The following is a 14,792-nucleotide window of genomic DNA, read 5'->3' on the forward strand; positions in this document are numbered from 1 at the left end:
TAAAGAGGGATATGTCTGGTAATTTAATCATGTTAAGTGATCCTAAAATCCCATCTGTGCTGCACAATAGCATGCCGGAGGTCTCTGGAGGAGCGGGTGCTCCGGTGAGGATTGGTGCAGAGATGCTGGGGCATGGGAGGGTTTTTGGAGCAGGGCTCCTGGGCGCTCCGGGCAGCCCCCAGCCGGGCTGGCTGCGGTCATTACACACAGCCCTTCCACGCCGCCTTCCTTCCTCGCATGCTATCTGGTGTCATTAAGATATCAAGTTCATTTAGGTACATCCACATTGGCAGTTTAATTATGTCTGGGTACTACTCTGTATTTTATTCATGGACTATCTGGGGGCGGTTGTCAAACACAAGCCCAGGAGATAAAGGTTTGGTGGCTGCAGAATGCTAATGTCCTGCTGGCTCCCCTTTGACAAATACACATGCCAGTTATTACCAAACTGATTATTTCATTCATTAACACCACATACATCAGCTCCCTTCACCCGGTATTATTGTATACATTCATCTTTTCATAAACAATTACCTGACAAGGTTGGGAAAGGCAAGTACTGGCGAATTAATGCTCTGATGGGAATTTCCTGGCGTGGGTTCGTAACAAGGTGCGGGGGGTGTGTGGAGTGCCCCGTTAGCGTGATCGCTTCATTAATCAAATTAGGGACAATAGCACATCGCATGTGCGCCCTGCCTCCCGACAATACCGGCCCTGCTCGCATTGTGCCGGGGCACAGCGGACGGGCTCCGTGTCCACGTCGCGGTGACGGGGACGTGAAATGAAAGCCAGGGGACCCGGTGGGAAGGCTTGGAAAGCATCCCCTGTGGCCGGACCATGGTGTGCAGTTCTCATCTGCCCTTTTCTTTTTATCGGTGCTGTTACTGTCCCGAGGGACATTTGCATGAGAACGGTTCTTTGTTTGTTGTTTGTGCCTGCTTTCCGGGTTGCTTTCCTGCTGCAACCCTCCAGGACAGCGTGAGCAGTGGTGCTGCAATGAGCAAGGCACCACGAACCATCTGGGGAACAAAATTCCCAGGTCTTCTTTCTACATTTTTTTACTGTAAAAGGCTAGCAATGGAGAAAAAATGTACAGGGAGACATTAGCAGTGAAATATAACCAAACCCATGAAATGAGTGGTTCCTGCAGCTTCTTTGGAGAGAGCAGAGAAACCCAACAGAGAAGAATAGCATCCCTGGAGGTGCTCAAAAGGCGTGTAGAGGCAGTGCTTAGGGACATGTGTCAGTGGTAGGCTTGGCAGTGCTCGGTTAGAGGTTGGACTTGATGATCTTGGAGGTCTTTTCCCACCTAAGTGATTCCGTGTTTCCATGAGTCTGACTCTGCCATCACTCGCCCGGCTGGAGGTGGCTCTGCCACAGGTTGTGACCCTGAGCTCTGCGTCCAGCATTAGCCACAGTGAATCAGAGCTGGAGCACTTGAACACAGCCCATGTGGGTTCAGTGTGTCGTTGGGCCCATATTTATTTCTTTAAATACATTGGACCCTCAGCTGTGTCCACCAGAAAGCTCGTTCTCACTGCTACTTAGGAGGAGCAGCTGCAGGAGGCCACCAAGCCAGCCCAAATCAATTCAGCTTTTCACTCGGGCAGACATGCCTGGGAAGCGGTGCTTCAGGGGTCGCACTCCTGCGCTGCTCCAGCACAGGATTTGCAGGCTAAATAAAGGATCCGAGTGAGGTTTAAGTGCCTAACTCCCCTAGCCCCCTTTGAAAAAAGACCCACTGGGATAACTAAGAAGCTTTTGTGAAAAGCATTAATCCTCCTTGCTATCTCCGTGCATCTCTTTGATCATGCTTCAAAATCTTCATCTCCAGGGGTCCTGGCTGGGCTTTCTGAAGTGGCTGCAGAGCAGACGAAGGGCTGCAGGGTCCCTGCACGGTGCTGGGAAGGAGGTGGCTCCTGCTGAGCAGCCTCTGAGCGTCCCTGCAGGACGAGGGCTGTGGGTGCCTGTGGGAGCTGACCTGACACCTCCAGCCCCGTTCAGTTTGGTGCTGAGCAGGAAGAGGAGACTTTAATGACCTGTATCGGAATGAGTCAAGTTGGTGCATAAAACCCAGGTCACTAGTTGGTTTTATTTTCATCCGTTCATAGTTTGTCAATGCCTATTATTATTATTATTATTATTATTATTACTATTATTACTATTATTACTATTATTACTATTACTATTACTTGTTTTAAATTAACATTACATTTACATTGCCTCTCAGAAACCTTGGTGTCAGGCTGATGTCCAAGTGGTATCTTCCGCATCCCTTCTCTGCCCCTGTGGGGGATGTGGAGGGAGCCTGGGGCGATCGCCCGGACCCACCTCGGGTGGGCTCCAGCTCTGCCTCTTCCCCCACTTGCTGCACAATGCGCTCATGAAATGTAGATCTGCAATCAGCTGAACATTCCTGAAATATGTCAGATGGCTTTATTTGATACCGGGTGAGACAGCGATGCATTCCCTGGGAGGAGGTGGAATAGCTGAGCATAGAAAAGAGCTCTTAATGCACGACCTTTTGAGCTGTGGCTAAAATCCCTTAATAGACTGTGGGGCTGAAGGAGGCCAGGGTGAGATTGCTCTGCACGGTTTCTCCAGCACTGGCCCCTGCCTTGCCCAGAACTTGCAAATCAGGCTACGAGGAATCTTTTTAAGCTTTCTATTTTCTGGAGACTTTTGCCCTCTTTGCACTTGACTGCTTTGCTCCAGGAATGAAAGTAGGCAGCCCTTTCCTAGCCATTAAAGTTTCATTTAGCAAAAGGACAAAGAATTGGCACGGGAAGGATGAAGAATGACTGCAAGGGTAAACTTGTGTGACTCCATATATTTTAGATCATAGCCTGAGGTCAGTCTCTCTATTTTATAATACAGATAAAGGATTTTTTGGCCTTGCAGCAGGAGGAAGTGTGTGGTGATATATAAAGAAGTCACTTCTCAGCATAATTTAAGAAACAACCTCTGTTCTCAAAAGCAGGGGTCCTTTCAGGTGTCTGGCTCTCTCATAAAGCACACGCACAAATATACCTGCAGTGTCTCCAGCAGTAATGAGCACATCGCAGTACGGTCCAAAACCAAATCATCGCTATCGAGTTGCTTAGGACTCCACCCCAGCATCTTGGGGGATGATTTTACCTCCCTGACAGCGCGCCTCATCCCCTGTTACACTGCTGCCACTGGGAGCCAAACAGCCCAGAACCTTGCTGCTGTGCCCCGCGGAGTCCCTGCAGCACAGGGAACAGCCTTGTCCCTGCTCCGAGAGCCCCCAGGGCCCTCAGCCCCCATCCTCTTCCCATTTCAGGTATTATCAATGCATCTCAGGCTTCGGCCGCTCTAGTGCAGCTGCTTCAGTTCGGGCACTCACTGGGTGCCGATTTTGGTCTGTGAAACATGAAGGGACTCCCCCTCCCAAGGGAAGGAGGAGGGAGAACACCTCTTTTTTTCCCAAATCACCCCCATTCAGTGATTTTCCACATCCCTCCAATTTGCAGACATCATTTCATCCTCCTTCACGTTGCCTGCAGCTTCCCAAGCGCAGCCACACTCCTGAAACCAGTTCCTTGACCCAGTTCCTCTCCTATCCAAGGGATTCCCAGGGATGCTCTGCAGACCCACAGCACCCGATCCCACCAGCCTCACTGCACCGACCCTGCAGGCTTATTTTCAAACGCTATCTGTAACGCACGGCGACGTTTTCTGGGCCATTTCGTTCCCATGAAGAATGCGTGCGCTGCTGTGAGCGTGCATGTCTGAAGTGTGTTTGTGTCGAAGAAAAATGAGGCGGACATGGAAAACAAGCAAATCGCATTATATATTGCAGGCAATAATGTAGCTCCCAGGGGACAGAGATAATGCAGCGAAAGACAAAGGAACAATAGACTTTGCTGGCCTGAGTGCTCGCTTGATTGTGGCTTTGCTGGAATTATCCCCGACTTCCTCGGTGCCAGCCTCGGGGCTGCTCGGGGACCAGGACACGGTGTGGGGCTGCGCGTGGCGTGGTTTGAGAGCCACCATCCTACTTACTGCTCCTCACGGGACCATCTTGCTCTGTGCAGGAGTCCCCAGCTTATGGCAAAGCTGGCTGTGCCGTCGGCAGCAGGGGTGCCCTGGGTTTGAGGTGTTTGAGATCCCCAAAGTTCGCTCTGTAGAGGCCACCACTGCTTTGAGATGTGCTTCAGACTTCCCCCTCTTTTTCTTTCCTTCTTTCTTTCCTTCTTTTCTCCTGTTCTTCTTCTTTCTTGTTCCCTTCTTCCTTCCTTATTTTTCCTTTTCCCTCATCTTCTTCCTTTTCTTCTTTCTTTTCCCTTCTTCCTTTCTCTCTCTCTCTCCCCTCTGCTTTTCCTTTCTGTCTGCCTGTCTGTCCTTCCATCTTTTTTAGACCTCAGAAAATTCCAGGAAGGCATCAGTTGTCTTTAACACCCAAAGGAAAAATCGAAGGGAAGGGTTCAATTACTCACATGAAAAATGAGTCTCCTAACCGAGGTCTATCCATTTGCTAGTTGTGCTTGTTTTAAAACTGAATTATAGAGACTGCACATTTTTCTGGAGACAAATGCATTAATTTTTCTCAAAACAGACAAGAGGGAAGCAGAGGGAAAATAAGATAATAAGAGTTTCCACAGTGATTTATAAGCCTTTGTGAAAAATAATGGGGGAGGCTGCAGCGTGCGCCGGTGGCCGGGGGGAAGGGGCGGTGGTGGCAGGGACGACTGCAAGGGAAACTGCCAGAAGTCCGAGCGAGGTGTTGGTTTTAGATGATATAAGATCACTTTACGTCTCTAGCTGGCTTGAAAAATCTCTCCTTCTCTCCCTCTGTATACACACATGAAATATATGCCATATGATGCACTTAAAATCAGCCCGAGCGATACTGTTTATACAGGAAAGGATTGTGTTTCTTGCCGACCTCTCCCCAGCCCTCCCTCTTCTGCCAAAGGATAAACTGGGACCTTCAGAAAACAAAGTGGAGGCTGCGATTTTTTAGCAGATTTGCTCTTGCATGTATTTATACAGGGCTGGCGAGCCCTTCCCCAGGGCCAGCTGCCTGTGCTCTCGGGCAGAGAGCAGTGGGGTTGAGTTTATTTTTTTTGTTATCTGCTCACTTTATTTTGATTTACATACTAAAAGAGATATTTTTATGATAGCGAATAGCAAATTGGGTTTCTTCATTGCTTGTGAGAGCTGTTTTACAAAATTGGACTATTTATGTACTTTGCTGACTGCAGTGTAGTTCCAGTTTTAGTGTCTAACCGTAGTGAATAAAAGGAATTACAGCGAATCGTGTTTTTTAAAGACTGCCAGCTATTCTGAAATACAATGCAACCAGTAGCTTCTTCCTGAAAAGACGCTGGGGTCATCAGCAGCTCCCAGGAAATCTTACAGCTTGACCAAGTAAAGGTTTTTGGGGTGAGCTGAAAACCCTGCAAGGGCTGGAAGCGGTTTCGGGCAGCCCTTTCCTATGGGCGTAATTCCCGGGAAACCCGTCTGGGAGGCCAGCAGCTACCACAGCTGTAGTGCCCGTGCCTGTGTCTCCCTCCAATTACTTACAGGAAGGACTCAATGAATTTATTCCCCGTTGGTTTCTGAGTAGAAAATCCCGTGGTGTTCACGGGGATATGAGAACAGAGGGGCTGAAAGCGATGCTTGAAAGCAAAACCCAAATCTTTTCCAGGGCAGATGGCTAATTGCGTGGTTCCGTTTATTTGCCCAATGCAAATCACATCCCGCTCAAACATCACTACGGGGAGCCGGGTTCCTGTTTGTTTTGCTAAACCAGGGCTGAGATTTTGCTGCATCCTCTGCGGTGTGCAGGTGAGGCTGCCCCGCAGCTGGGGGCTCGGTGGTGCCCAGCACGGCACCACTGTGTCCCCAGGGCTGGGGGCAGCTGGGGCCGGGATGGGGATGGGCCACCAACACCACCGTGGTTTGTAGGATCCGACCTCTGTGTTCATGAGGGCAGGCCTGCCAAGGTGCCATAAACAGCCGCGTCCCCTTCTCCCAACCATAAATCAGGCAGCACTGTGTTGGTGGGACCAGCCCCCCCCAGCCACACCACCCCCCTCTGTCCTCAGAGCAGGAGGGCATTTCTTGGGGTGCCCAACTTCCTGATCAGCCCTAATTGAAGCCTAAAGAGATTTTTCAGATTCCCAGGTTTTCGAAGGCGAAATTTGCATATTAATAAGAAGCTGTTCAGACTGATTGGCTTAATGTGTTTGGGGTAAGTATAATTAAATGTCAAGGGAAATATATCATGGGGTAATGAAGCTGAAGCTAATTTATCAAAAAATGAGACCTAGAGAGGGAGACATTCCCAACAATAAACAGTTCCTTATCCTTCCCCTTTAGGTGATGCACTTGAGGCGTATGGTCCTGGCAATCTGTACAGGAGCTGCTTATTGCTTTGGGCTGCAGGGGCCAGGCTGAGCCCACCAGCAGGGCTCACCAGCAGTGACGAGGAAAGGTGCTGCTCTGGTCCCCCTGGGGAGATGCTGGGGGGCTTTGCATGATGCACAGGGTGCTTGGGAGTGTCGGTGTGCAGCACTTCAGGGGTGCTCTTAGGGAAGAAGAACAGCCATGAGGTTTTGTTGTACCAGGCTCAACTTTGCTACTGGCTCACTTAGGCTTTTCTTCCTTTCTTTTTTTCCCTCATCCCTCTGTATTTTTACTCAGTAAGCTTTTCAGAGCACATGCTAGCTCCTGCTCTGTTTACACACGAGGCTCCTAAAGATCAGCTCCTATAGACACAGCTTTACTATGAACAAAAAAAGTGGCCTGCCTTCAGAATGGCAAGGCAGGCCCCCAAACGGGGCATTTTACCATCAGATTGGAGGGCGAGGCACAGGCTGACGTCCATGTGGGTCCCTGCAGAGGCTGTGACCTTTCTGCATCGCAAGGTGTGGTGGGAGGAGGCGTGGAGCTCCCTTCCCACGGCACAAGAGGCACGCACCTTGCAGTAAGCCTTTTGCTTTAGGTGAGGGCTGGGTTTATGGGATTCACTGTCAGCCACGCACTGCCTCCGTTGCCATTGTCTCAGTGGGAAAAATCCTCCTGTGGTGTCATCTGGGGCAATCAGCAGGTTGCACAATCACAGAAGCAGAGAGCAGAACCGGTGTCAGCCTTCATCAAGGCACCACACTTAGAGTAAAACCAGCACCAAAAAGCCACCAGAACCAGCTGCCACAAGGCTGGATTTAGCCAAGCGAATCCATCTGGGAAGTAAGGAACCATGTCTCAGTTGGGAACTGCACTAGAAACTTTAGGACATCACGGGAGTCCCTGCCTTGCTCCTCTGCGGGGATGCTGGTGCTGCGCGGGTTCAGCGAGCAGCTCGTGCCTGCAGCTCCATTCCCTGGCTGCTGCTGCTGTTAAGCTCATGCCAGGAATGTGGGGCTGGGGAGGCTGTGGAAAGGTGGAGAAGTTCATGTGGGTCACTGCCAGAGGTGCTGGGTGCTGGCGTGGTGAGGTCAGGCAGGGTCTGGGCTCCCCATCGCAGGGTGTCCCAAACCCGCCCGCTGCCTGCAGGCAGTGCCTGGAGGGGTGCTGAGCAGGGGCGAGGAGCTCAGGGGGAGGCCATGGGGAGGCCACCATGGGGAGGCCACCGCTGGGCTCCTCTGGTGTAGGGTGGCTAAGGCAGGACGTGGCGAAGCCAACGGGGGGAGGCTGCCTCAGCTGGTGCCTGCTGGTGTTACCATCCCCATAAAGGCTGTCAATGTGGGGCAGGGGGCTGTGGCCGAGGGCTGGGGGGCTCGGTCATGGAGCTCGGTCATCCGTATCTGCTGAGCGGGCGGCTCGCAGATGGGATTTACCGGGCAGGACCCCGCAGCCCTCGTTAATGGGTGCAGAAATGTGCCAGGGGACAGAAGATGACAAACGGCCCCGGTGCAAGCCCAGCTGGGCAGCCCGGGGCACGGCTGTGCCACCCAGGGTGGCCTCGGCTTGGATGAGGTCCTTGTTCCAGCCGAGACCGATGCCCTGCAGGGCCGATGGCACCGGGGTGTTCCTGCCTGCCAGTGGCACTTTGGCACCGCTGGGCTGCGGGAGGTGCCCAGCTGTGTCCCAGATGTGTCCCAGCACGGCCGCATCTCGGGAACCCCTTGGCATGGGTCCTTCTCCCAGACAGGTGCTGGGCACCAGGACGCTGGCATTGCCCCTCGGCACCACTTGAGAGGGGTTCTGGCCATCACTAATTAATCAGCGCAATTAGGCAGAGGGCTTGTGTGCTGTAATTAGGATCAGTGTGTGCCCCGGGGGGCAGTGACAGCACGGGGGGGCACCGTGCTGCTGAGCACAGAGCCCTCTGCGTGCAGCTGCTCCCTGCCCCTCCGCAGCCCCCGTGCCCCCCGTTAGCGTGTGCCTGCAGCTGGGCGCAGCGACCCCACGTCCGGAGCCCACTGCAGCTCCAGTCCTTGGCCAGGTATCGCTCCTGCTCCTCCTCTTCCTGAGTGAGTTCACGGCCCCAAAGTCAGGAAGGAGCACGTGCACCCACGGCGTCATCAGCCATGGGCCCTTGCAAACGAGCTGCTCGCTCTGCGCCGCGCCTCTGATGGGTTTCCCAGCTCCCCTGAAGGGAAGCAGGCTTTTCCTGGCGCTCAGCTCGGCGCTGGGCTGTCACCCGCGGACGCTGCAGTGACAGCTGAGTGCCCAGGTCCCTGCTTTGGGGGCAGTGAGATGCTTTCTGGAGAGACTTTCTTAAATGCTGAAGTGTTGGCAGGCCTGCGGAGCTGCCTGCAGTGCTCGGCATGCAGCAGGGGTGCAAACTAAGGAAACTGCTTTGTATAAAATAAATTAAAAATTATTAAAATTATTATAAATTAAAATAATATATACATATAATGTATTTTGTATATATAAGTTATTTAATACATATTTTTCTTTACAAATAAAGCCGACCCCCTGGTGCAGTGCTTCGGGCACAGGCAGCAGTGCTGCTCCTCGCCACAGACAGCACTTTTAGCTCAGAGCCTCCCTGGACACCTCCAGCTCCGAAGTGGCATTTTCCTTATCCAGGCACTGAAGCAGCCCGGTGGGGTCTGGGGCAGAGACCCACGGCTCCCCACGTCCCCCCAGGTTCCACATCAGGGTGCTGGTTTCACGCAGTGTCCGGCTGGTGTTGTTCTCCTAAATTGTTTTGCTGCAGTTTGCTATGGCAGGAGCTGTGATCCTGTGACAGGTAAACTGATGAAAACACCTTGCAGCCACAGCTAGTCTCTGTTTGAAAAACTGGGACAGTTGTTAAGTATTTGGTCCTCCAGGCATTAATGAGAAAAAGCAAAGGAGCAGCATGAGAAGGACTTGGCCACGGCGATGCCCACAGCCAGTGTCCGGGAGGTGCCCCAGCAGCAGCGGGTCTGCTCCAGTGCCTTGGAGTGGCTTCTGGAGACCTGAGAGCAGCGCTGGTTTTAGCCGAATTCGGCCACCCCTTGGGGCTGCCGTGCCCGGAGGGATTTTGGGTTCCTCATCCACGAGGGGAAGGGAGAGGAGGGGAGGGCAGCGGCGCTGATCAGATGCCGCCTGACAGATGCAGCGTGGAAACAGATGCTGGCGGCTGCAGATGTAACGAGATACATAAACACCGAGGCTTGCTCAAACAAACGCCGGCACCGCCGCACGGATGAGCTCGGGAGCTGCCACCACTGCCAACTGTCAGCAAGCACCACGCGGTCTGAGCCGCCGAGGGAGCATCTCACCCGGGCAGGAGGCTGAGCAACACCACACACCATGCTCCCTGCCTGCCCGTCCTGCTGCCACCCCCCATGCACAGAGCAGGGAGAAGGTGCCCGTGCCATGCCCGGCCCCCAGGTCTGGTTTTGGGGGACGTAGAAGTGCAGAGGAAGTGGGAACCTTGGGGCCCTTTCATCTGAGTACAGGTCAGCACTAGCAGGCACTGGCTTTATGCGTTGATATCCCCTCCGGAACACTGGGGAGAATAAATCTGTGCCCTGGGAGGTCCCCTTTTGACATTGCTGGCAGCTGGGGCTGGGGTTTTGTCCTACAGAGCAACGCCTGGCTTCCCTTGTTCCTTAGGGATGCCGCTGATTATTTACCAAACTCTTTTCAGCTTCTTCACTCCCAAAGTTTTTTCTGGGTATCCTTTTTGCATTACCAGATTCCTGGAGTGGGTCTTTCCACGTATTGACTTCCCTGACATCTAAAGGAAGACCAAGCAGGAGGCTCCCATAACCCAGCCGTGCCCTCACTGCCCACCAAAGCCACGTCAGAGCTTTGCTAGAGCTGTCAGACCAAACAGGAAGGCCAGGAAGCCTCCTTGCTTTAGGCGCTGTTTTTTCATTTATTTATACGTGCACACTACTGTTATGTTGTCACTCCTGCCAGAGCATCTTTCTTTTCAATCTCCTGTAGGGGCTGCAATGGCACCCCTGGGAGCGTGGGCCCGAGGGTGGGGGAAGACAATCGCGTGGTTGGGGTTTTTTTTAGAAATTTCTGCTGCAGAAATGCTTAACGTGCTTTGGAAGAGGAAGGGAAATGGGATGGGAAGGAGGAGGAAGCAAGAGGCTGGTGGCTGCGGTAGCACAGGAAGGAGTGTGCACCACTCTGGGGCGTGAGGCTGCATCGAGCTCACCGTGCCTCAGTTCCCCACCCTCCTCGTCCGACGGCTTTGGGCCAGAGCAGGCTCCGTGCTTCCCCCGGGGCTGTCGGCTGTGCTACAGCCACACACACCCATGTCACCGCGGTGTCTGGCCCCATCCTGGCATCAGGAATTGTGGCGGTATTTCTGTGCGGAGGTGAGAGGTGAAATCGGCCCCTTAGGGTGATCTTCCCTCCCTGATCTGTTCTCATAGCCCTGCCACAGCATCCTTACCAGCCCCTTAACACTTGGCATGGAACCGGCAGCGCACAAGTGAGAGGCAGAGATCTGCATCAGGGACTGATGAGCGCCAGTGCCCAGCTCGGGCACTGCCTGGCTTTTCGGGTGCTTGGCTTTTCGGGCACTCCAAAACCCACCCAAACCGTGGCCGTTGAATCAGGAGCACACCCAGCCTGCGGAGGCTTGAAGCTGGACATGCTGCCAAGCAGGGCAAAGTGTTACAATGGGCTGGGGAAGGGACCAGGGCTGCGGCACGATGCAATGGGGTCCGGATGCTCATTCTGCCCCTTCTCTCTCCAAGCAGGGCTCAGCAGTGCACGGCGTGGGTTTGGGCTGGCCATGCATCAAGAGTGTGCACAGAAACCTCCCAGGGCTCCTCGGATGCCCTAAAAGCTGCTGGGGGGCTTCTCTTCCCCCTCCCCAGTTTCTTTGCCTGCACCCACTGGTTGGAGCAGTAGCTTAGGCCAGCGCAAGGTGGAAAATGCACCTGGAGGCTGGAGCCAGGTGCCCCTGCCCAGGTGCAGGGGGTGAGCGATGCCCGCGCATCCTCTGTGTCTCACCGCCCGCTGCAACCTGCAGGCTGTGCGATGCAGAGCCTGAGCTGCACTCACCAGAGGTGTCACGGTTTCGGTCGTGTAAGGATGGAGCCTGATGCGGTGCTTTGGGTTCCTGACATAAAGCAGTGCTTTGTTCCCCAGAACTGGGCTCCTGCAGCGACTTGAGATCAGGTGCTGGCTCCACGGACTCTGATCTCTGTGTCTGGGGTCAAGCCAACACCCCGCTTGGAAACACCCCTGGGACATGTATGAAGCCAAGATTTTGGACCATTATACAGTCAATAAAGATATATAAAACCATAATAAACACGACATCAAAGGTTGGTTCCTGCACCAGGAGTGCTTGAGGGCTAGGGGCCAGTTACTGGGATGTCCTGACGTGACCCCAGCATGAAGGTGCTGATGTGAAGGCCTCACACAGGGACTGCACCAGCAGGAAAACCAGCCCAGTGCCTGGTGCACTGCTGGGACCAGTAACCACTGGTGCTCAGCCCTGTGCAGCATCACCAACACCGTGCCTGTGCCTCTCCCACCCCAGCCGGGTGCTGCAGCAGATGCAAGGGAAAAATCCCCAAAGTGAAGGGGACGTCCCTGTCCCATGGAGACCTTTGGGGTGGGGAAGGGGCTGCAGCCCCAGCGCTGCCTCCTGCTTTGGTGGGACACGGCCACGGTCACCTCGGGCAGCGCTGCTGGGGCACAGCACGGCCCTGTAAAGGGCCAACCGTGAATACGCACGCAAATCCCAAATGCTCCCTTTGAGGAGAGTCTTCCTCTCCTATTAAGTAATTAAATAAAGCCCCGAGCTCTACTAAAATTAAAATAACAGAATCCATTTATTCTGGCAGGGCCCACTGGTGGCTGCTCTTGCCAAAAACATTTTTGTGGTTCTTGTCTTTTCAAGTGGCTCTTTTGCAATAAAACCCAGATGCCATTAGTCCAGGGAGGCCTCCAGGCAACTGTTTACGTCCATGAAAGATGCCCTTTGTAATTAATTAATCTCCTGAACGCTGTGGCAGCACATTCCCGGTGGCTCCTGGCATGTCCCTGCCCGCCGACCTGGCAGCGGAGGTGCGGGCTCGTTCCTGCGCTGAAGGAAGCCTTTGTGCTGCGGCCTCCCCGCAGAAGGGGTTAACCTGCTCCTTGGGGAGACGCAGCGGGGGTTTCAACACTTACCAAAACACACACAGAGGTCGGGTGCCTTCCCGCTGCCGCTGCAAGGGCTCCTTGCTCCACGGCACAGCACGTGCAAGAGGCTGGGGATGGAGCTGGGGACCGGGCACCCCGGGGATCCCTCCCCACGGATGTCCATTCCAGTTTTAGTCCCATTTCAGAGAGGGTGTGTTGTTGTAGGGGCCGCCAGGCCAAACCTTACCAAATCCAGGGTAAGGTGGACGTGGCCCTGTTCAGGAAGGGCGGTTGTGGCACTGTCCCAGTGCCCAGCAGCAGGGAGAAGGCGAATTTCAGCGCTGGGCAATGCTCTGGTAGCTCCTCATGGTACAGCAGGTATAGCTGGAATGGAGGGAGAGACACAATCTTCTCATTAACTTAATTCCCATTAAAATGTAGCTCAAAATCCAGATGCTTTCCCTTTTGCCTCAGGTTGCTACAGTCCCTTGGCTGCTCCAAACACCTTCTCCCTGTGCTCTCCCCACTGAGCCCCTGCTGCCCCCCTGCGCCCAGGGCCGTGGGGACGCACGCTGCCCCTGGCTGCAAACCGGGGGCTGGTGCAGGTGCTTGGTGGGCCCAGAAGCCCACGAATGGCCTCACTAGGCCTGACCACAGCCAGCCAGCCCCGTACCTTCGCCCAGGTGGCGGACGGTATAAAAAAGGCTGTAATTTGCAGGGGTCCTTCTGCCACCTCCACCACGCTGAGCGTGACCAGGGCTGGGGACACCCACCCCAAGGCTGCAGTGACCATAGGGCTCTCACATTCCGGTGCCACCAATTGATTTCATCCACCAGAAATGTGGCCAGGCTGCCTCAGAACCATTTACACTCTGGTCTTTGCAATGTTGGATGATGTTAAATCCCACCACAGAACTATGTCTCCTTAGCAAAGGTCTCCCCGGTGCCGGTTCTGAATCCACATCCCTATCGCCCAAAGTGCCTGCCTTTATGTCTTTGGGTCTTTTAGGAAGAGACAGCTCTCATACCCCTCAGCTTGTTTCTTCTCCAGCCTGAATGCCCCTAATTCACAGTTTCCCCCCAGAAATCCTCAGCAGCAAACAGCAAAGGTTTGGCTTCCCTAGGACCACGTCTCTACTCAGCCTCTCCGTAACATGGCTTCGAACAGAAAGAATTGCTCTAGGAAGGGTCGGTCCTCGCTGCCTCATTTGTAACAGAACGACTCAGCCTGGGGTTTGGTTGTTATTGGTGCTTTTAGCAATTGCTGCCTTTGCATTGTTGCTTTTTTGATAGATGAGTTTAATTTTGCTGGCATATTGCACAGGTTTGCAAACCAGACGTTGCTGCCCGAGACGGTCCCAGGCGTCGCAGTCACAGAGAGGGGTCAGGGTGAGGGGGACACGGGGACCCGCTCCGGGGGACACGGGGCCACAGCTGCCATCAGAACTGCTGGTGGCACGGCCGTGCCACCTCCCATCCATCTCCAGTCCCCTGGGAGGGACTGGGAGGGGACGTGCTGCGGACAGAAGTACCGGGAGGTGGGATGGGTTTGTGCAACCAAAGGAGCCACTGGCACTTTGCAGATATTGGCTCCCATTTTGGGGTGATAATGGGGTGAGGCACGTGTAACGTGGTGTGTCCATGCAGCAGGCGAGGAGCAGCACGGAGAGGAGATGGAGCATCCAGGAGGAGCCAGTGAGAGGCAGCTCAGGTGGCTCCTACACCTTTCAGGCTTGCCTTCTTGAACACGGGTTATCCTGTGGCCAAATCCTGCAGTCCTTCACCAAATCACACCCAATGCCTGGCTCAGAAGAGCTTTGAATTCTCAAGGGGCCCCTGGCCTGAGCCCACCCTGAGAGCTGCCCAGCTCAGCCTGCCATGTAGGATTTCTTTGGGTGGAAGAAGGAAATTGCTGAGGTCAGGGGGCTGATATTGCACATTTTTACATGACATCAGCTTGCTGCCACCTTGAAAATACCAGAAAATGGAGTCTTACACCCTTCCCCTTGAAAAATTCCTCATGCCCTGCAGGAAGGGAGAGTTGTTACTCAAGAAATTCTCTGTTATTCTGGGGAATTTAAGCCAATGTGCAGGAAACCCCAGTGTGGGCAGACAAGAATTTAAAGGGGTAGGATGTTAGGACTGTGGAGTTTTGCTCTGTTATGCCATTGTCAGGGCAAGAAGAGAGGTGGGATTCGTCTCAAGAAGCCCCTTAGCGGTCTTACATAGGCAGAATTAGGTCTAATTTCTGGTGTTTGCTTAGATGCTTTGCTGAGTTAGAG

At 53.7% G+C, this 14,792-nt stretch overlaps 1 protein-coding gene and 1 long non-coding RNA gene across 34 annotated transcripts in view; one reads left to right on the forward strand and one right to left on the reverse strand.

The window, feature by feature from the left end:
- The window catches only part of HS3ST3A1 (heparan sulfate-glucosamine 3-sulfotransferase 3A1), a 30,964-nt gene that overhangs the window by 11,827 nt on the left and 4,345 nt on the right, over nt 1-14,792 (forward strand). The gene's annotated exons all lie outside the window — the stretch shown is intronic.
- Nucleotides 11,538-14,792, reverse strand: part of LOC106047103 (uncharacterized) — a 133,643-nt gene continuing 130,388 nt past the window's right edge. For 31 of the 33 annotated variants that reach the window (XR_010825994.1, XR_010825993.1, XR_010825969.1 and 28 more), the window contains one exon: nt 11,538-12,894. This is a non-coding gene — a long non-coding RNA (uncharacterized lncRNA). The remainder of the gene's footprint in view (nt 12,895-14,792) is intronic. The other 2 variants (XR_010825973.1, XR_010825967.1) reach the window with 2 other exon arrangements.

Source organism: Anser cygnoides, chromosome 19 (assembly GCF_040182565.1).
Source record: "Anser cygnoides isolate HZ-2024a breed goose chromosome 19, Taihu_goose_T2T_genome, whole genome shotgun sequence".
Classification (NCBI taxonomy): Eukaryota; Metazoa; Chordata; class Aves; order Anseriformes; family Anatidae; genus Anser; species Anser cygnoides.